This window comes from Hyaena hyaena, unplaced genomic scaffold, assembly GCF_003009895.1.
Source record: "Hyaena hyaena isolate Hyena2069 unplaced genomic scaffold, ASM300989v1 scaffold_69, whole genome shotgun sequence".
In the NCBI taxonomy this organism is placed as follows: domain Eukaryota; kingdom Metazoa; phylum Chordata; class Mammalia; order Carnivora; family Hyaenidae; genus Hyaena; species Hyaena hyaena.
In genome coordinates this window covers 1,935,657-1,956,924 of record NW_024080702.1, presented here as the reverse complement: position 1 = coordinate 1,956,924, position 21,268 = coordinate 1,935,657, and the positions used below count along the sequence as shown (strand labels likewise).

Here is a 21,268-nt window from a genome sequence, read left to right as displayed (position 1 = left end):
CACCTGGGATGAATGGGCCTGGCGCATCCAACAGCAACGTTCACAAAACCAGAAAACAGCAATTTCCTTGGGAGGCCCGTGCAGTGCAGTGAGAAGCTGGAATCCGTCGGCTGGCTCCTCTTCAAAGACCCCGCGGAATCCAACACCTTCTAGGGAAGGCAGCTCTGCACCCTCCTCAGGGCGTGCGCGGCATCAGGCGTCTGACCCTGGCCCCACAGCCCCCCAGGGGTCAGCTCCTGAGTGGCGGGGACCACTTCTTTCCTCTAGCGGGCTCAGAACTTGGCGCAGAACCAAGAACATCCTCATATTTGGCAAATGTTTACTGAGCACGTTCAATGTGCCAGACACCGCTAGAAAGGGGGAGTGTGACAGTGAGGACAGAAGGCACAGCGTGCTAAATGCTGCAACAGAAAGCACAGGGCAAGGCAGTGAGCATGGGCCTTCCGGAGGCGAGGCCAGAAGCACCAAGAAGGAAGGAGCAGGGGAGCTGGGGGCTTGTGTAGGTCACAGCCTCTCAGAGCTCAGTAGAGAGAACGTTCCTCAAACTTCAAGGTGCAAGTTCCCTGGGGATATTGTGAAAACGCAGACTCCAAACTCAGGAGGCCTGGGGAGGGACAGGCCAGACGGGCTGTAGTTCCAACTGGGTCCCGGGGGACATTCATGCTGTCCACTGGCGGACCAGACTTCAAGTAGCAAGGATGCTGCCTGTCTCACCCACACAGCAATCCTGGGAGATGCGTACTAACAATGGAGTCATTTCTTCTTCCTGTAACTGCTGTTAGGTCACCTGCCTGAGGTCACACAGGAAGGGGCCAAGCTGGAACATGAAGCTAGCTACTTAAGCCCCGAAACACTTACCATTTCCACCATGTCATGGTGCCTCCAGTAAGTATCTGCTCCAAGCGATACATCAAGAAGGCAAAGTCACACAAATAAATAGAATTCACCCCAACATCAAAGGCAATGATGTTGGCGTCATCTGAACCACTGTCTACATCTGTAAATCTCCATTTTATCACACGCCTGAGTCAAACAACTTTTCAGAATGCAGCGCCAATATGCTTTTAAAACACATACATGTACATGTCAAAATATATACAAAAATATTCGAAAAGATGCAGCAGTAACTTTGGAAGACAGTGTGTGACTTGAAACTGTGGGGCTACAGGCCAGAGGAGCTGCACAGCAACTCAGTGCTCTATTCGGTCATGTTCCTCGTGGGGACCCATTGACCACAGCTCGAAATCTGCTTCACCCACAGACGGAGTGGAATGAGGAGACGGATGGTGGGGCAGGCAGGTGTCTCTCTACCGGAGAGAGGTTGCAGGTATAAGAGTGAGGAGCGCCAGAACAAGCCCACTGAGCCTGGGTCAAGTCAGACACCAGTGAACTCATGTTCACGCTAAGGAGGTGTTACCTGAAGCACGTGGATAAATCCCTTCATAATCACATGTAGGTACGCGGGTTAGTGCGCAAACACGGAGTTCCTAGCTCTGTCTCCTGAGGGGGTGAGAGGCAATGCCATGCCAGGGGAATTCCTTACAGAATTCCAAGTAATCCCCACAGCTACCTGCCAGTCGAAGTAGAGCGTGACTCCCACCCTACCCTCCCCATCCCCTAGAGCATGGGCTGCAGACCTAGCGACCTGCTCCCAGAGAAACGAGTACTGAGACTCAGTTCTGGCCAACACTACTCCAGCCATCTGGCCAGGTCAACAGCATCTGTGGTACATGCAGTGAGAAGGGCACATCACTCCTTCCCATCACAGGGAAGACAGCAGAGAAGCCCAAATCCGGGAACAGTCGACAGAGTGCCTGATCACTACTCCTCAAAACCGCCAAGGCCATCAACAATAGCAAGGACTAAGAAATTGTCGCAAACCAGAGGAGACCAGAGGACTCCGCGTCACGTGTATCCTGCAGGGGACCTTGGGGCAGGAAGGCCAGCGGGGGATAAGCTAGTGAAACGGTAACGACAAGCAGAGCGGGCCTCCAGCGTGCCCCGATGCTGTGGCAAATGCGTTGGGGCAACACGAGATGTTAGCGGCAGTAGCAAGTGCTAAGACACACACACCCAGGACGCGCTCTTATTCTTGCAGCTTTTCTGCAACTTTCAACCCTAGGTTCTAAAATTAAAAAGTGCTTTTTAAAAAAGAGATGAAAATCTAAAATCTTGCATCCCAATGGCCTCTCTGGGGCCCCACTATTGAGAGGCCACGTAAGGGATGCCACGTTCTCCTAGCTGCCGAGACCAGGACGGATGTGCGAAGCTGGCGGGAGGGAAGCACCAGGGAGGGGAGGCACGGCCTGGAAGGCACACACCCGGTCTAAAAGCATCCAAACACTAAATATTCTGAAAGCGCGGTCAGGGCCCGACATAAACCCGCAGGCTACATTTCCCAGCCGGCTAAGTGCCCGCCTGCTCCCTCTACACTGATGTATGGACACTGGAGACCGAAATCTAAAGTCTACGATGGAAATCCTTCATCTTCATGTAGTTTCAGCCTATATTTTTAAAATATTTTCGTTCATATCAGAGCCCCATGTTGTATAGATTCGGTTTCTCAGGGGAAGGGTTTCTGGCTAAACACTGCAGACCGACGACCTGGCCCGCTGTAGCCCCTCACTGGTCCCGGGCTCTTCTAGGAGCATCCCAGTCCTTTCTTCTGAGCTCTTAACTGACGTTTGACCAATTTTGGTTTTATTCTTCCAGAAAACATGATCGGAGTGCGTTCCACTCACTTGTTCAACGCCTTCCGCGTGGGCCGCTACAGAACAGCTCTGACTCCCCAGGACAGTCCTCACTGCACACATCGGATCTCACTGTCATTACACCTTCTGTCAGATGGCAGGCTCTGATAGTTCATGTGAAAGCACAGTCACAGTCGTACTTTAATGGAGTCACGTTAATGCTGGAGACGTTTTTACACATCATGTCCGACTCTCACTCAAGATCTTATCAAAGGGGAAGAAGGGAGAAAAGGCTGGTAGCAGGGACAGGCGGAGGCCCAGGGAAGAGCCGGTGACCCAGCCCGGGGAGGGCATACTTACCCTGAGGACACAGCAACGCAGGTACAGACACAGCGGGGTCTCCAGCAGCGCAGTGAGCCACTGGGAGGGACAGCCTGTACCCAACTAATGTAACACACCAGCAGGACCACGGCCGAGTGGGGAGGGCCTGGAGGAAAGAACAGGGGAACTTCCAGAACCGTGGGAAAGACTGTGGACTGAGACAGCCTGTGTTTGGGCCCCAGAAATGCCATTTATAGCCGTATTAGCTGTTATGAACTGGCTGCTCTCAGCCTCAGTTTCCCCCCCCCAATCTGTGGAGACACCCACAGACTACACATTGTCAGCCACTTGTCAAGAGCACACGTTGTGTGAAGCACAGAGCACTCCGCTGTGTGACAAAGTACCGCAACCCTCACAGCTAGCACTTGCCCAGGGCAGAGGCCGTCTGAACGAGCTGCAAAGAGGGCACCTTCCTCCACTGCTCTTCCAGGGTCGGAAACGCTGGCCAGCTGGTTTGTAACTGCTCGCAGAGCACGCCACCACCCTGGCAGGCACCCACTCTCACGTTCTGCACTGTTTCCGTAACAAACTCACATTTCAGTTCCATTTTTGCTTGTGAGCTAACCTCTAGCGAGGGTGGATTAGCGTTCACGGCTGTGCAGCCTGGAGGGACAACCGCTGGGGCTCGAGGCAGTGGGTCCTCACACTCTCCCATCCGGGGCTCTGCACCAAGGGGCGGCCCCAGAGGGGGGATGGAACCTGCGCTTGCAGTAGGGTTTGGGAAACGACGACAGAATCGCTGAGAGCAGGGAGGTGGGCAGACGCAGGCGGCTTCACTGGCACACAGGCAGGGGCGTCCCGGTACTTGGAGTGCGGCATCGACCACACACCAGGTGCTGCCTCAGCGGTCCCCAGCAACAACCCCCCCCCCCCAGCAATCCCAAGAGATGGGTCGGATTGCTGTTCCCATTCTACAGATAAGGCAGAGGCACAGAGAGCTTAAGTAACCTGCCCGAGGTGACACAGAGAGTAAGTGATGTAGACAGACGAGACTGGCACTGACGATAAATACCGTAATTCCACTGGATGGATCACATCACTGCATTCTCAAAACTACCCTTGGGGGAAATAAACATAATACTCCCCACCGAAGTTTAAAGGAACAGAGAGGTAATTTGCCTGAGATAACAAAGTGTAAGGAGCAAGACTTGGACCCAAACCATGCTTTCGACTCCAAAGCCCCTATCTTTCCTTTCCATCAAATGTAATTAACATGTAAAACGTGTACACACACCCAACCCCAGAGCTCCAGGTCTGGGACACTGAGGCCTCACCCCAGCATCTGCCAATACACACAGCCGTCCTCCCCTCCCCTTTGGGGCCCGCTTTCTGGTGACTCGTGAGTCCGTCGGCATCGCCCCAACACGCCCAGCTCTTTCAGGGCCAGAAACACACCTTGTCGCCTGTGCGTCCCCTTTGACTGGGATGCAGTAAAGCAACTGGGAAGGCAGACAAAGATCTCGTTACCGTAAATACTTGCTAAAGAACAAAAAATGTTCCCATTCGCTTGCATGTTTAGGAAATGACACAGAGTAAGTGGCAGCGGGTAACTGGTCCAAGTGAGAGCATGAATTCTGAGTGGGAACGGTGACAGCAAACTTGTCCCATCAACGCTAAAGAGAGGAGTGTGGCAGAGACCACTGGGTAGAGAGTCAAGGATGGAGTATCCACTTCGCCACCACCTGGTGGTACAAGCACTCACCCTCACAGGCCCCATTTCCCTGGGGCATAAAATAGGCCCAGCAGCCCCTGCTCTGGGACCACTCTTATAACACAAAGCAATGAATCTTTCAAAGATAAAAGAGTCATGTCAAAAGCACACAACAAAATTAACATTAGCTAAAGTGAGGACAACATAGCAATCAAAATAACAATGGTTAAGTGGAACACTCCTTGGCAATGAGAAAGAGTGAAATCCTGCCATTTGCAGCATCATGGATGGGACTGGAGGGTGTTACGCTGAGTGAAGTAAGTCAGGCAGAGAAGAACACATATCATATGTTTTTACTCACATGTTGAACTTGAGAAACTTAACAGAAAACCATGGGGGAGGAGGAGGGGAAAATCACAGTTACAAACAGAGAGACAGGGAGGCAAACCAAAAGAGACTCTTAAATACAGAGAACAAACTGAGGGTAGATGAGGGGCTAGGGGAGAGGGCTAAATGGGTGAGTGGGCATGGAGGAGGGCACTTGTTGGGATGAGCACTGGGTGTTGTATGTAAGCCAATTTGACAATAAATTATATTTAAACACACACACACACACATCAAGTCAATGAAAATCCACCAGTCTTTAATGGTCTTCAAATGAAGAGAAAGAGGAAAAAAAACCCACTAATTTCTCACCATTTGAAGACCGGTTTTAAATAGCTCCTTCATGTGAAATTACAAACTAAAAGGAAAAAGGAAGCATTTTGTTTCCTGGTATGCATTGTGTTTCTGAGTAATTGAATGGCCCTGGTAGTTGAACTCAAAGCGAGAAAAGGCCGCTGATCAAATTAGAGACAGAATCTAGATAACTATTTCATAAAAATCTTAATGACATTAAATCAGGAAGGATAATCTCCTGATTTAAAAACCATCAGATGCATGACTGATGCATTTGTATTACTACTCAAGTACCAACATGCGGAACATTCTCTAGTGGCCAGGGCAAGAACAAGGTTGGCTCGGACCCCCATTACCCTCTCCAGGGGCTGAGCTTAACCTCGTTAATGGTGGAAAGCTAGATATAATCTAATTTCTACATCTCTAATGTCACACAACTTTAAGTGCCAACTTCACCTGTGAAGTGTTCTAGCCAAAAATATTCCATCCAAACCCATCAAACCTTTACATACTATTGGCAGTTTAAAGGAACTCAGAGAGTGGCGCCTGGGTGGCTTAGTCAGTTAAGCATCCAACTTTCGCTTAGGTCATGTTCTCGTGGTTCGTGGGTTCGAGCCCCGCGTCGGGCTCTGTGCTGACTGCCAGCTCAGAGCCTGGAGCCTGTTTCAGTCTGTGACTCCCTCTCTCTCTGACCCTCCCCTGCTCACGCTCTCTCTCTCCTAGAAATAAATAAAATATTAAAAAAAAAAAAAAAAGGAACTCAGAGATTAAAGGAAAGAGTTGAGCCATACTGTGGGGCAGCAAGCAGACAAATCCAGTTGGTAGGACAAATGGCCTAGTCTCTTCAGAAGACTTAAAAAAAAAAAAAAAAGTGCAAGATTAGGCCAATCCTACTCAGATGCAATGAGTAGTCCCACACTGTGTGGGTTTGTACTAATTAGGTAAAACAGAACTTGGGGATGAAATGAGGCAAATTTTTCTATCTCCTGCATATTTGAGACAACTAAAAAACTTTCCTGAAATACAGAATGGGATAGCACTAACTGCAGAAAGTGATAAAATATCTAGTGATCTAATGTTGGTCTGGGGGAAAAAAACGTGCACACATAGCCATGTTCGTAAAAACATGGCCAAGCATGCGTGTATGGAATGCTCATCAAACACAACAGGCATCCACACATGAACGTTCCAATGACCCCAAAGAGTGCACCCTCCAGTTTCCCACTGGGAGACTCCGGGCCGTGGGAAAGTGCAAACCTACTCCTTGCATTTCTGCTCATTTCAGCTGCACTGTGGGATTCGTTTTTGCTGCCACCATTTCTGTAAAGATAAAAAAGTTCCTTCTGTGGGAAACGAGGCTGTGCTCCAACAACCTCCCAGAGTGGGTCAGTGAGATCAGGATGGCAGCAGTGCGAAAAGCTTACATCTGTGTGGGGCCCATTGTTGATAATGACCACCTGGGGCTCCACGGTATAAACTAAGTCCTCTAGCACAAAGAGCTTAAAGAAAAATCAGTACTTGGGGCAAGCTTGAGTGCCAGGCGGATTCGATGGAAGAGCAACTGGGCCATCTGGAAAAGAGCGAAGGAATGCGGCTGGAGACAAGAAGGCTCCACTAAGGCGGTGGGTGTGAGTGACCATGGAAGAGCCCACTGGCCCGAGAGACGCTGGTAAGGGAGCAGGACTTGCCAGCTGCCTGAGTTCTGGCAGCGATGAGAACGCCACATGGGAGGCCAGGGCATCAAACTTCAAAGACTAAGAACATCAGGAAACACAAGGAGACATCTATAAAAGTAGAAGGAGAGGAGGCACTTAGGGCAAGTTACAGTGCCAGCGGAGTCCCATCTGGTGAAAAGGTGCCAGATGAAGGGGGGCAGGGAAGATCGGCTCTCATCAACCGAAGGTTGGCAGATAGTCCCAGGGGAAGCCTCATCAACATGCTGAGAATCTAAGCCAGATGCTGGAAGCTTAGAGGAGGGTGAACAAAGCCAATGGAAAGACCTTGATCAAGACATTCAAAAATCATCTCTGGAGAAAAGGAAAAGTGTGTACCCACACCCAAACGGGATGCAGAAGTGATCACATTAAGCAGCAGTTGTGAAGTCTGTGATTGTAACCAATGCCAAAATTACGTGGCCTAGAAATTCTTAGCATCACCAGGGGCTTAACAAGGTACCACTGGTGTTCAGAAGATACAGAGATTATCAAAAACATGGTAAGTAACTTGATAGCCAGAAGTTACCAAAGGAAGTAGTTTCTATCACACAAGACATGAAGCTGTCCTGAAGACTAACCAGTATTATCTACGTTTAGCCCCGCGGGAAAAGGAACCCCAACTACACTAGCTACAAAGATCAAAAACATCCGTCATTAAAAGCATGTAGAATAAGAGTGTTATGTAAATCTCATTAATACGGAATATTGTTTAAGTGCTGTGATCTCGACGCAATTGTAAGATTAAGAACTTAAATCCTAAGATTGCCACTTCATGGTCTATTTGGAAATGAGATTTTAAGCCATGAATCCACTACATGACCCCCCCCTTTTTCTTGAGAGAGAGAGAGAGAGAGAAAGAGAGAGTGCATAAGTGAGGGAGGTGGGGGGGTGGGGGGGACAAAGGATCAGAAGCAGGTTCCCTGCTGGCAGCAGAGAGCCTGATATGGGGCTCGAACCACAAACCGCGAGGTCATGACCTGAGCTGAAGTTGGAGACTCAACAGACTGAGCCACCCAGGCACCCCACCCATCTTAAAACTCCAGAAGAATAGGCGAAGAGATTGACAGAATACATACGTGTAAAAGGAAGTCACCCAGGAGCCCTGACGGACTCTGGTGACGGCCGTGCCAACAGGCAGCCCGGCAGGTGCTCATCGGAGCGTGGCTCCTGCTGCTGCTGGCTCCTCTCACATTCCGCTCCCCGGGCCAAACCTCAAGGCCAGTCTTGTGACTTCACCTCACCCTCTCCTTGCTAGTCCCCATCACAAAGCAGCACTGCCAGGACCAGGAGAAGCCTGGGAAATCGGGCCCCTTTCTCCCGCTCTCCCTCACCTTCCTCCCCTGTTCGGTGCACAGACCGCACGCCTGGGGTCAGATTTATTCCTCAGTGTTTCATGGGTTTTGAGACTTAGAAGGCTGTACGATGAGAGATACAACTCCTTCGAGTTGCTGTCTCAGCATTTACAACGTGACAACCTGCTCACACCCAGTGTGGACCCTCAGACAAGGAACTGAGCTTGGGATTCCAGCCCCGAGTTCCCCCCTTGCTTTACAACCAGGCACTTTTGAAAACAACCAGTTAGAGTTGAGCCCCTGAAAAGTGAGGGGCCCCCATCTTAACCACCTTATAAGTAACAACTACTCATGCCCTACTATCTCCTGTTCGCCGGTGACCTGGGACAGAGGACCACCCTTCTGCTGTCTCTGAGAATCCCCAACTGGGCCACCATAAATCCCGGCCTATGGAAGTGGCTGCACTGGGGTCAGGCAGGGGGTCAGGCAGGTTTCTGGGCCTCCAAGCTAAGCATTTTAATGCCTGGATTTAATTTGAATTGTTTGCTTCTGTTCAGATTTTATAATATTTATCACAATGCTTGCCCAGGAGCCCAGGTACTACAGAGCAGTCCCTGGGGTCCCTCAGACCGGGCTATTTACAGCCCATCACATGCTCATCTAGGAAGTATTGAGGAAGGTCACAACTGTTCTTAAGGACGCTCACAGGGGCGCCTGGGTTGCTCAGTTGGTTAAGTGTCCGACCTCAGCTCAGGTCATGATCTCACAGTCTGTGGGTTCGAGCCCCGCGTCAGGCTCTGTGCTGACAGCTCAGAACCTGGAGCCTGCTTCAGATTCTGTGTCTCCCTCTCCTCTCTGCCCCTCCCCTGCTTGCTCTCTGTCTCTGTCTCTCAAAATAAAGACAAAAAAAAAAAAAAAGTAGAAGATAGTGGTCCTCAAAGCAGCAGCAGCAGCAGCAGCAGCAGCAGCTGTGACCTCGTGCAGAAGGTACACTACCTGGGGCGCCTGGGTGGCTTAGTCGGTTGGGCGTCCGACTTTCGCTTAGGTCATGATCTCGCGGTTCGTGGGTTCGAGCCCTGTGTCGGGCTCTGTGCTGACTGCCAGCTCGGAGCCTGGAGCCTGTTTCAGCCTGTGACTCCCTCTCTCTCTGACCCTCCCCTGCTCACGCTGTGTCTCTCTCTCGCTCTCCTAGAAATAAATTTAAAAAAAAAAAAAGAAGGTACACTACCAGCCCCCTCCCAGACCTACTGAATTACCAACTCTGCAGCTGGGGGCCCACACTGGTCTGAACAAGCCCCTGTAGAATTCAGACACACGCTCATGTTTACAAACCAAAGCAGCATATGATTAATAATGATTAAAAGGAAATGAGGGAATGAAGAATCTTTTTAGAAGCCTTTTCGTTTTTTTTTTCCTTATAGTTTCATTCAACATATACCTAGAGCCTATCATGTGTTGGTCCCAGTACTAGGTGCTGAAGATGCCAAGATTAAGATGGGATCATCCTTGGCTTTGAGTAACAATCTACTGGGAGGAAAATGGCTCATAAATACACACTTTGGCAGTTGAGGTGGATGTTCCAAATAACATCCTGACTCCAGCACAGGCAACCGTCACTGGCATGGACCATCTCCATCTCTCTGACAGACACCGCAGCATCTCCGCAGAAAGGCCTTAGATGACAGTGCTTTTCACAACCTGACAGTCTGTTTACGGCTCGTCCCCTCCACCAGAAGGTGGGCTCTGGGACCCCAGCTCGCAGACCCGGACACACGCCCTCTGCCATGTGGAACCGGGCCGGCAGTGGGTAGACGAAAGGTCACGGGGGTTCAGGAGAACGTGGTTACCACGGCAGGCCCAAGTCCACAGGTGTTACAGAGCCCCAAGGGGCACCCTCCCGACCTCTCCGTGACTTGCTTTCAGAATTCCACACGCAGCAGACTCTTGCATTGCTCCTCCTGCTAAAGTTCTTATTAAGTTTTAGAGGAGTTGAGCAGATTAAAGGATTCCTTGAAGCCTTTATGCTTAACTTTGTAGAACGAAATGCCATCTCTCTGACTATTACTGGGACAGATTAGGAATAATTTGGAAGTGAATTGGATTGGCCATTTTGCAAGCTTCTCTTATCTAGCAGAGCTAAGAGCAGACACTTTACTCCTTACAACAGCCCAGGAGGAAGTCTTATTAGCTGTATTTTACAGATTGAAACGCAGGGGCAGACAGGCAGAAAGCTTATACTTCACTGCTCTATAAATATGGCTTAAATCAATAGAGAATGTTTTGTGCTCCATAATCAGGTCAGACTTAGAAATTATATACAGAGGCAGCAGCACAATATTGTAGAAATAGCACAAGCTTTAGATTCAGGCATATAAGGCTTTGAATTTTAACTTCTCCTGTGGAACCGCGTGCCCTTGGGCATGTTACTTAATCTTCCTGAGCTGTTGGATGATTTTCACTTGCACACTGTGAAGTTAGGAGCCTGACAGAAGTAATCTGGAAACACTGCTTCAAGGGCTCAGTTTCCCAGGCAGCACATCCCACGACACACTGGCCAGCATGCCCGATGCCTCCTCGAGCAAGTCCAAGACCATGACCCAATGGCCTAATACACTTTCTCCTCCCAGATGAACCTGAATTCTGCTGCGCCTCGGCCCCAAAAGGCTCACGGAGCTCTTTTCTATCTGGAACACTGCTTTAGAAAGTTACATTCTCTACATAACCTGGCAAATGTATTCAAGTTAAAAAAGAGAAAAAAAAAAACTATGCTTAAGCAGATCTTTCCAATCTATTTATAAACACAATTACTCAAGTGTAAGACACGTGACAACTTTATGAACACCCCACGGCCCTTTATACCGTTTACGGTTCTTTAGTATAAAAGCTAAAGTATTCCGGAACATTTAACATGATGTAAGAGATCATCTGAATGTGCTGGGATTCTGAAGAATCCCAAAGTTAAACCTTTTACTACGATTGAGAAGAAATTAACTTTACAGTCCTGCTTTGCCACACTGAGGACCACCTCTTCAGAGAAAATAGAATTCCCACGGACAGGGAATATCCGACCTAGTAATCTGGACTACCTGGATCAAGAGAAGCTTGCTGAAGGCTGAGCCATGTGCCACGTGGCAAGGACCACCCCGCGGCCACGAGGGTCCTACGGTTCCAGGAATTTGGAGACGCGAGCACAGAACGACTACAGAGGTGGGAGCAGGCAACAGGTGGGAACAGGGAGGGAGTGCCTGGCTCTGCCTGCGTGAAGACTGGACAGACAAGGCGAGGGCACAGTGTGTCCCGCAGTGAGGACGGGGAACATGCCCAGCACCAAAGGCACGGAGAAGGAACCTCCAAGCCACGTAGACAGCCAGCTCCACGGAGGAGCAGTGTGGGCGGGCGAGGCTGAGGAGCGGAGCGGGGTCAAGTGCGAGGCCACCCTTCGGGGAACACGTGACCAGCATTCACCTGTAAGCACCACGGGAGGCATCTTATCAGATGTTTCTTCTCTATTGAGATATTTGCATAGTTTCCCTTTTTTGGCTTGCGGAAATGAAAAATTACATTTGTTGGCTTTCACGTTACTCAGATAAACCCTACCTCGCAGGTATTGCTTACGATGTCTGCCTCCATGTCCAGGAAACTGTTGCCATTTTCATCATCTTTGTCTGTTTCTGTCACCAGGGTCGTGCTGACCTCACAGAATGGCTCGGGACTATTCCCACCTTCATGCCCCTGGAAAGCAGAGTTTATGTGCGACTCCTATGAAGCCTCCCTTCATGTTTGGGAAGATGCAGGAGTGAAGCCACCTGGGCCTGGGCTTCCTCTATGGGAAACGTTTTAACAAAACTTTCTATTTCCTTAATAGACTAGATACTCCCAACAGCCCGGGCTGTAAGCTCTGGTGTTTTGTGTCTTTCAAGGCATCTGTGCAGTTCATCTCGCCTTTCAGACTTGCGGGCAGAGTGGCTCACAACACCCGCCACCCCTCCCCCTCTGTAGAGTCAGTGAGGCCCCGTCTTCTGCTCCGCGTGTCTTCAGTCGTGTCTTTCTCTCCCGTCAAGCAGGCTGCAGGTTGGTAAATTTCATTCTTCTCCAGGAACAAGCTTCTGGTCTCATCGTCTAGATTAGGGTTTTGGCTCCTGTCTTGTGTTCTGACCTTCATTTCCTTGTCTGCACTAGGTTTGATTTCCATTTCTCCTACTTGCTTCAAGCTGAAGTGGGGGTCTGACGTGAGGCCCTCCTCCTCCAGCACGGGCCTCGGGTGCACACATGTCCCAGAAGCGCTGTTTCGGGGACCACCGCAGACCACCGGCGCCCCACTGCGCTCTCATGCTCGCTCATGTCCAAATACTCGCTATTTTTATTTTTCAACTCTTCTTCAGCCCATGCGTTTTGAGTATGTCATTTTGTTTCCAAATGTTTGAAAAAGCCTCAAAGATTTAGTTATTAGATTCTAATTTCATTAGTGTCAGAATATACTTTGCAAAATGAGAACCCTTTTAAAGTGATAGAGATTTGCTCGTGGTCTTCAAAGTCTCAGTTCCCCAGAGAAACAGAACCACAAAACCACGAGACAAAAAAATACCTCAGAGGTGGGAGCGCAACCAATGACCGCCAGCCACGTGCAGCCAGGACGTCGAGGCCCTGGCCCAGGGGGCTTGGGGCCCAGACATGCACAGCAATACTGCCTAAGCTCTGGGATGACAGCCTCCCCGTCCCCCGGGCTCACGCCATGAGAGAGCCCTCCCGTGGAAGCCAGGGGAACAGAGCTCCATCAGGCTCCCTCAAAACACACACACACTCCTCCTGTCCAGCAAGTGACTTGCCCAAAATTGGCAAAACACGCAGTCAACCACCACCTCTCAAGCACCTGTTGTGCGTTCCACGCTCTTGGAGGCCTGGACCCAGGAGATCAGGGGGAGGAAGCCCCTGTTCCGGCACAGTTTACATCACGGTGAAACAGCAAACACCTCAACAGAGAAATGCTGGGATCCCACAGAGCGTGGAGGCAGCAGGAGACAAGTCCTCTGTGGGCCCAGCCCGGCTCGTCCACCGGACAGAACGGACAGAACACAGGCCCGTGTGGGAGAGGCAGGCAGGGTGCGGGGGGCTCCCAACAGGAAGCCCCTGGCCGTGCCGTCAGCACCCCTCCCACCCCCCACTCAGGCCACCCCTGGTGTTCCTCCTCCGCACGCTGCCCAGCTAGTGCTTCAATGGCTCTGCACCAACAGCCGTGCAGGAGAACACACTTTTCTCCCCAATTTGTAGGTCAGGAAGCCAGGGTCGGGTATCTTGAGTGTGTGACTGAGACACTGGCTGGATCGTGGAGGGTGTCGGAGCAGCATAGAGAGCACTGCAAGGGAAGGTCCACAGAAAGCGGTCGGCACAAAACCCGGCTCCCCAGGAGGTGACCGTGGACAAAGGTGCCACTATTAAGCTGCGGCCAGGAGTCCTATTCTGGTATTTATTTATTTATTTATTTATTTATTTATTTATTTATTTAGAGTGCGTGTGCGCATGAGTAGGGGAGGGGTACAGAGAGGGGGAGAAAGAATCCCAAGCAGGGTCCACACTCAGTGTGGAGCCCAACAAAGGGATCAATCTCACCGCCACAAGATCATGACCTGACTGGAAATCAAGAACTGGGTGCTTAACGTTGTTGACATTGATGGGCAGGTACCATCAAGCCCCCAGTGACTAGATGTGCACATCTGGGCCAGAAGCTGGCCCGCTCACCCACCTCCCGGCAAACCTTGGTTGTGTTAGGAATTCCAGACTGTTCTTCGGTGGGCGTGAGCTGTTCACAGAGTGACGCCGTAGACGGAGGCACGGCCTTTGTTCAGCAGCCAGGGCACAGACCACACACGATTGCTGCAGCATCTGCGTGGATGTGGCTGACTGGCTCCCGGGCTCTGTCAGCTCCCAGATTTTCTGGTCATCCAGCCCCAGCTCCACACAGGCCACCTTGTCAGGTGAGAAGCCTCCCATTCATCCCCCAAGCAGCCCGGCAGCCCAGGACAGGGCACCCCAGTTTTGGGTCCTCCCAGGAGGGCTTCAGGGGAGCCCCGGCCACCTCACAGCGTGCACACAGGGTCAGACGCAGAGACAGGTACTGGCCTCGCCAACCCTGGGGAGGGAGGCTGGGCTGAGGAGGAGTAACGGCAGACAACTTACTCCAGGTCAGTGACCCCATAACCCTGCCCCACCCGGGGCTGCTCGCGGTGAGCCAGGACTCACCCCACCTTACCTTTCTTCTAATATACAAGAATCAAGTCTCAGTTTGCTATTATGTCTTGATTTGCTCCAGTATTTTTCCCCTGCCAAGCTCTGATATTAGTTGAGCCTCCCAAAAACCCTATAAAGCAAGATTATTTGATTTCACAGATGGGGAAATAGAGGGTCAAGGGGGCCTTACTGCAGCACCTGGCTTCTAGAAATATTATTTCTAAAATGTAGCCACCTCACACTTCTCTTTTCTGAGTCCTAGAAGATTCTTCACAAGGTATGCAGAAAACCAGTCACTGACATGGACGGACACAGTCAGTGCCGGGCAGAGAAGGGACACAACCTTTCTGGGGAATCTCAGGAAGCACGTGCTAGCTTTTCCCACTTCTGGAGGGGCTCCCTACAAGCTGCCTTCACCGGGTTACTGGTTTCCATGACGACACCATTCCTCGGTGGTAATTTTACAGCTTTAGCACATTTCCAATCAGGTCATATTATTTGTGCCTCAGGGAGGACTGGGGAGCAAGCTGAAAGCCCCGTGAAGGGCCCCCCTCCCCCCGAGCACAGCTCCCGCACGGGCTCCCTAGGAAAGCAGCCGGACCGCACAGGTTTGCAGTTACCAGCAGGACCAGCTCTCCCGCACGCCCACGGATGCTCACGCACACCCCTTCCCACCTGCCTGTGCGAAGGGTCTGTCACCCGAGTGCCCTCCTCAGGTTCCACACACAGGGGCCTGTCCTACTCAGGGTCCAACCCCAGGGTAAGAAGAAGGAACACGGATTCAGACCCTTAATCTACCACCAGCTCATCCCGCTCCCCTGGGCCAGTTACATAACCCCCTTAAAGCTCGTGTCCTTCCTTACCTAGCAGGTGGTTTGCCCAGATGGTGCACGCGTGCGAGTGACCGTGGCACCCAGCACAGCTCCTGGCCTGCAGGACACACTTCATAAAGGTTAGTTCCTTTCCTTCCAGTTTTCTTGCTAAGAAACTGGTTGAGGAGGGCCCCCAAGCTGTCTGAAGTTCTCGGGTGGGTAGTGGGTACATGGGAAATGGCGAGACAGGGAACTGAACGTCCTAGCCCAGCATGGGGCAAACCCTAAGGGTTGGCATGCAGGATGGAGGGGACTGGGGGATCCAAAATCAAGAGCCTATACAAGTCAACACCCCAGAAACAAATAATCCAATGAAAAATGGGCAAGAGACATGAACATTTCTCTAAGGACGACATCCAGATGGCCAGGTGCATGAAAAGAGCTCTTTCGTATTTTGACATAACATCTTTTTATTTTGTGTATCTCTTAACTTCGTATTAAAGTTACTGTTGATTTTACTATTTTGTCTTTCAATTTTCAAGCTATTTTTAAAGTGGCTGATCCACAGTCTGTACTATTTCTGTGCCTTTACCAGTAAGACAGTTTCTTGCCTGATTTTTTTTTTACTTCTATTTATGGCATTTTCTTTTCTGAAGACCCTTGGACATTTCTCGGGAGGCTGGTTTGGTGGTGCCGAGCTTCTTTAGATTTTGCTTGTGTTGGAAACTCCTTGATCTCCTTCAATTATGAACAATAACCCTGCTGAGTGGACTCTTGGCTGTCTGTTTCCCCATCGGCACCTTTAACACACCCTACTGCTTCTGCTCGACAGCCAGCCGAGAAGTCTACGGGATTTCTCTCGTAGTGAAGGGTTTTTCTCCTGCTGCCTTTAGAAGTCTCTTTACAACTTCTGGTATTTGATTAGATTGTAACAGATCTTCCTGTGGGTCTCTGGGTTCTTATCTGGGACTCTCTGGGCTTACTGGACCATCATGATGTCTGTTTTCTTTAGGTTAGGGAACTTTTCAGCCATCGTTTCTTCAAAAATGTGTCCCCCCCTCAGGAAACATACAATGGCGATGTTAGCGCATCTGGCATTATTCCAGAGGTCCCTTCCTTCAACCACCCACATCTTTTAAAATTGCTTTCTTTTGGCAGTTCATCCCGCTTGCTTTCCCATCCCCCGCCTACCAGATCACAGATCGTCTGTACCGTCTCATCTACAGTGGGCCCCGCCACACATCTTTCACTGGGGTTCCTTAGTCAAGCTCTGACTGGTTGTCTATTTTCTGTATCTTTAGTCAAGTTCTCATGGAGTTCCTTGGCTTGTCTCAGTTCGGGGAGGGTCTTCAACATTATTTTGAACTCTTCATGAGGTATGTTGCTTCTAACTGCTTTGTTTAGTTCTTTGAGATTCTGTCTTGCTCTTTTTTCTGGAACATATTCCCATCTCCTCATTTTGTTGGTGCTTGTTTCTACGTGTTAGGTTGATCACATACTTTGTCTCCTGATCTTGAAAGTAGAGGCTTTGTGGAGAAGTCATCCCCGGAGGGCCCAGAAGTGCGCTCACCCCCCCCACCCCTTCACCAGAACTGAGTGCCCCAGGCGTGTCCCTTGTGTTGACTGCACACATCGTCCTGCTGTGGCCGAGCTGTTACTGCTGCGAGCACGCCTGTGGGCAGGAATGGCTCAGAGGCCTGGCTGTAGCTGCTGCGAGTACGCTGGTGGGTGCAGCCATCTCCCCTCCTCCGGAGGCAGGACCCCTTTGGGAAGAGCCGGTCCTGTCTCAGGCCACCTGCCAGATAGATACAGCAGGTTGGGAGCCACCTGGAAGGGGCCCCCACAGGGGTAGGTGGATGGGGCAGAGGGAGTCCACAGGGAACACCAGGAAGAAGCAAGCATTGCTAGCGAGATAGATGGAGGGTGCGCGAATCTGCGTCTGCTTGGAAGGCTACACGTGTTCAGCACCTCCTTTCCTAGGGAAGCTTCCTACAGACCCCAGTCTCTCTAGCACATACCCTACAAGTAGCGAACAGCCCTCCTTCAGCTATGGTACATGTGCTTCTGAAAATGCAACTTCGGAGCGGTCCCTGTGACCCAGGGATACAGCCCACAGGCCCTTTCAGGGTCAAGACTGGATTTTCTATAGCTCTCTGCTTTTGCTGGAGTTACGCCCCATTGATTTTCAAACGCATAGGTCATGGGGGCTTGTCATCCCCAGGGCAGGGCAGGATGCACCCAATGTGGGGCTTGATCCCTCAGTCCCAGGGAGGACCCCCACACCTAGGATATCCCTTCCAACTGCGAGTACCCCTGTAGGAATTTGATTCCCCATCACATTTCAGAGTGGCAGCCTCTTTGTGTTCGGCTGTGGAGAACCCGTTGACCTGTGTTGAGGTCACTCTCAGAGAGAATTGCGCCATGTGTAGCTGCAGCCTTGCTGTGTCTGTCAGAGTGGGGAGCCCAGGACCCTCTGCTCAGCCATCTTCAATCATTACGTTGTAAACAGGAAGTTAGTATAGGCTTCTTAGCCGTCACTATTGTGCCTTATAGTCCATTTTTCCTGGACTCCAAAGCTCAAGGTCATATTTCAATCTCATTTTCTCCACTCACCTTAGAAATTTAGTTCATGCTTTCATGTTAGTCTTCTAATCAATAATCTGTTACCCCATCCTTATAAATGCCTGGTAAAATCTCTTTAGCACCAAAAGCAAAGGTATATAGTTTATTTAATTCCATCTGTTTCTGGTTCCTACAGAACACATTACTTTATGATCACAGATTTAAATAAAATGTCATAGGCATCTCGGTAACAAAAAAAATACTCAATATCCCTCATCATCACAGAGATGCAAATCAAAATGGGCATGAGGTATCATCTCACACCTGTCAGAATGGCTAAAGTCAACAACACAAGAAATGATACGTGTTAGTGAGGATGTGGAAAAAGGCGAACTCACATGCACTGTTGGTGGGAATGCAAACTGGTGCAGCCGCTCTGTAAAACCATATGGAGGTTCCTCAGAAAGCTAAAAACTGAACACCTTATAATCCAGGAATTTTTTGGTATTTACCCAAAAAATACAAAAACACTAATTCAAAGGGATACATGCACCCCAATGTTTATAGCAGTATTATCAACAATAGTCAAATTATGGAAGCAACCCAAGTGTCTGCTGACTGATGAATGGATAAAGATGCATAGATATACAATGGAATATTAGCCATTAAAAAGAATGACATCTTGCCACTTGCAACAACATGTATAGAGGTACCGAGTGTAACGCTAAGTGAAGCCAGACAAAAACAAATACCATATGATTACACTCATATGTAAAATTTAAGAAACAAAATGAGCAAAGGAAAAAAAAAAGAGTCAAACCAAGAAGCTGACTCTTTTAACTAGACAGAACACACTGATGGTCACCAGATGGGATAGGGAAGTAGGGGATGGATATGAGGAGTGTACTTGTCCTGAAGAGAACCAGGTGTTGTTTGGAATTGTTGAATCACTATATTGTACATCTGAAATTCATATTACGTTGTATGTTAACTACACTGGAATTACATATTTTAAGTTTTTTATTTTTTTAAAAAATGTTTATTTTTGAGAGAGAGAGACAGAGCATGAGGGGAGGAAGGGGTAGAGAGGGAGAGAGACCCAGAATCCGAAGCAGGCTCCAGGCTCTGAACTGTCAGCACAGAGCCCAGTGCAGGGTTCGAACCCACAAACTCGGAGATCATGACCTGAGCTGACATTTAACTGACTGAGCCACCCAGGAGCCCCTGGAATTAAAATTTTTTAAAAGAGGCATTGGGACTTTGTTTTCAAGTAAAATTCAGGAAAAGGCACAAAGAAAGGTGTCCCAGTGCAATGGACAGGGACTGGAGTGGGGCACTGCTGGGGTCATCAGCTCAGAGCCACGGTTCTCTCTTTGGAGGAGACCACCTACTCAAAACGCTGTGTAGCACTTGTCCATTTGCACTCTCACAAGGGCCTGACACACAGGCTGCACACAGCAAATGGTAATTACAGCTTGGCAATTCCATTTACATACGCTTATGCTCATCTTACGTCCATACACACTTATCACCCAAGAACTACAGCGCATCCAGCCTTGCAGCACTCAATCCAAGAAAACAGGATTGATGCCGCAGCCACCATTACCCAACAGACTTTGAACAAAGGCTTCGGAGATTCTGAGGTTCTGTCCTCAACTCCAAGACTCTTTCCCATGGGGACGGCCAAGTGGCAGCGGGGCAGAGCTACAGAGGGAAGTGCCGGTCCTCGGGGGCCTGGGCAAGAAGAAGAACTGACAACAGCCCCAGGCTGGCCATCAGGAGACCGCAGGAGTCGTCACACCCAAGGACCCACGAGGACATCACTGCTGCAGCTTCTCCATCGCTCTGTGCCACAAACTACCCCCAAAAGCATCCCATGCCCTGCGGTTCCACCACCCCTTGGTGCCTTCCTTCCCGTACTGGGAAGCATCTTCCCACATCCCAGTCCCCTGGCTCCCAGAGGAGCCTGACACCGCAGGCAAGCTACGGTGTGTGTGTGCCAGGCGTTGGACAGCTCCCAGCTATACCGCCGCCTCTGGGCGTGCGCCAGACACAGGCAGTTCCCAGGTACACCAGCCACCTCCGGGCGTGCGCCAGACACAGGGCAGTTCCCAGGTACACCAGCCACCTCTGGGCGTGCGCCAGACACAGGGCAGTTCCCAAGTACACGGGCCCCCTCTGGGCGTGTGCCAGACACAGGGCAGTTCCCAGGTACACCAGCCGCCTCTGGGCATGCGCCAGACACAGTGCGGTTCCCAGGTACACCAGCCGCCTATGGGTGTGCGCCAGATACAGGGCAGTTCCCAGGTACACTAGCTGCCTCTGGGCGTGAGCCAGACACATGGCAGTTCCCAGCTACACCGGCCGCCTCTGGGCGTGCGCCAGACACAGGGCAGTTCCCAGTTACACCGGCCCCCTCTGGGCGTGCGCCAGACACAGGGCAGTTCCCAGGTACCCCAGCCACCTCTGGGCGTGAGCCAGACACAGGGTAGCTCCCAGGTACACAGGCCGCCTCTCGGCATGCGCCAGGTGCTGGGCAGCTCCCAGGTACATCAGACACCACTGGCTCTATGTCAGGGCTGTCAGTGGAGAAGACTGCTCCCTGAAACCCAACTCCTTGTGACTTCCATCCACGACAGGACCCCTGTCAACCAAAAGCAGCTGGTTTCCCCCTCACCCCAACCTCTCCTCAGGGAGCATCCATGCTCACTATTCTCCATACCACGGACTCACTACCAGCTTGGCCAAGCTCGGAAGATGGGTCCCATCGGTCAAGCCCCCCAAATGCTGGCATCAAGACTGTATGCAGTACCCACTAGGCTGGGCCTCAACACATGCTTACTTGACAAGCTGTTCTGGTGACCCAGCTGCCTGCACCACCACCCCCACACCCCCGCCGTGGCTGCAAAGACCTTCGGTGCGCTCACCACACCTTGACCCTGGGCAGGTGCGGACAAACGGCTTTCCCAAATGCTGTGGACCCGAAACTCCAAGCTCGAGCTCAGACGTCTACTAGGGCTACTGGCAAACAGCCGTCTCTGCTCCGCCAGAAGTCGCTGGCACCTCTGCACTGCTACTGTGTATTCATTTTGGCTTCCCCAGCACTTAGGAACCAAATGGTGGTTGGTTGCCAAAAGACTGAGTTCAGAGGATGAATACAGAGAATGACTGTTCAATAAATGCAGTTTTCAAACAAACAGGAAAAAGGTAGGAAATATTCTGCTTTCATCACTGCACTCCTTGACTCAACCCCCAAACTCCC

At 50.6% G+C, this 21,268-nt stretch overlaps 1 protein-coding gene across 2 annotated transcripts in view; it reads right to left on the bottom strand.

Moving 5' to 3' along the window:
* Window positions 1–21,268, bottom strand: part of TRAPPC9 (trafficking protein particle complex 9) — a 555,131-nt gene that overhangs the window by 354,108 nt on the left and 179,755 nt on the right. The gene's annotated exons all lie outside the window — the stretch shown is intronic.